Source organism: Lynx canadensis, chromosome B4 (genome assembly GCF_007474595.2).
Source record: "Lynx canadensis isolate LIC74 chromosome B4, mLynCan4.pri.v2, whole genome shotgun sequence".
Taxonomy (NCBI): domain Eukaryota; kingdom Metazoa; phylum Chordata; class Mammalia; order Carnivora; family Felidae; genus Lynx; species Lynx canadensis.
Window position 1 is genome coordinate 99597969 of NC_044309.1, and position 1788 is coordinate 99599756.

Genomic DNA, 1788 nt, shown 5'->3' on the forward strand with positions numbered 1-1788 from the left:
CTTCATACTTTCGTCTTGTAGACTTTCGGGTCCATATGAAAATAGAATTCTTAGATAATCTTTTTTTTTGTTTAAGTTCCCAAAGTAGAGCGTGCAGATTGGTACCCTCCTCCCCGACTGGGCACATATCCATGAGTGCTTGTGTACGCTCACCACCCCCCACCCCCGCCACATACACAAACAAATCCATTCTCTATATGACATACGCTGTAATTAGCTCTTTAAAAACTACCGAAGTGCAGATTTCTCTCGTTTTTACTTCTTTCCCTCCCAGGTCTTCCCAGTCCTTGTTTATTTCTTCCAGTAATATTAACTTACTTGCTCTTGTCACAGTGCTTTGTAATAAACCACCTCCAGCTTAGTGGAGTAAAACAACAGTCATTTTATTATGGTTTCTGTGAGTCAGGCTCAGGGACTCTCATGCTAGTGACATCAGACAGTGACAAGCTTTAACAGTATTAGGGGCACTTTAGGGCTATAAAACCAAAGTGTTCCAGCCAAAAAGACAGAAACTGCATCACCTTTAATGACCTAGCCTCAGAAGTCATATAGTGTCACTTCCACCATATCCTTTTGACTATAAGCAAGTCACAAGCCTGCCCAGATCGGCTATCCCATTGCTTTCTGCCACTCCATTGCTAATAAGGTCATGATGGAACCCTAGGTCCAAAAGGAACCTCAACAAGTGACTTAGTCCAATCCTCCATTTCATACAAAGGTTACTCTCTGAAAAAAAAGTTCTGTTGCTTACATTGACTTTCTCTTCAAATTTCAATCATTTTATTTAAATGTGATCTCTAACAAATTTTGCACTTCGTTTAATTTTAATGATCATATATGTTTTTGCAGAACTACTAAAAAATCTCAATAATATGGTAATAATTACTTTCAAGGAGTTGACAGTTTAGATGAAACAGGGTAACCGTATACACAGGAGAAGGACAAGCCCAGGTCCATACTGCAAATAAGAGCTCAAGGAAAGGACAGTTTAGGAAATAGTCAGAAACGTCTACTTACAGACCACATGAGGGTGGGGTTCTCATGATGAGATTAGTGTTTGTGCTCCTCTCTCTCTCCCCTAACTCCCCAACCCCCATATGAAGACACAGCAAGAAGGAACCATCCACAAACCGTGGAATCTACCAACCTTGATCTTGGAATCCCCTGATTCCAGAACTGTGAGAAATAAATGTCTGTTGTTTAAGCCACCAGTCTACAGTATTTTACTGGCATGAATCGACTGACACCAAGGAAATTGAATATTTGGATTTAAAAATGTAGTTTCCCATAGGAAAAGTTGATTTAAATAAGGATTCATTTCTGAGGTGATGTCATTAACTGAATCCATAATGTAGTTGAATATTAAATATTTCATGGTAAAAACAGTTACAATATTGATTTTTAAATAAAATGGGTCAGGGGCACCTGGATAGTTCAGTGGGTTAAACACCTGACTCTTGATTTTGGCTCAGGTCATGATCCCAGGGTCCTGTGATCTGGTCCCATGCTGGGCTCTTCACTGAGTGTGAAGCCTGCTTAAGAGTCTCTCTCTCTGCCCCTCCCCCACTCACACATGCATGCACGCACACTCTCTATCAAAGTACATAAAACATTTTTTAAAAGTCAAACAGGTCAATAAAGCGTTTGTCTATGAAGCAAGTACCCTGGGTTCAGTCCTTTGTTCTGCTCTTCTCTATCTGTGTGAATCCAACCAAATCATTTTATCTCTCTGGCCCTCAATTTCTTCACTTGTAAAATGAAAGGGTAAGAAAGGCTGTGGAAAAAGTA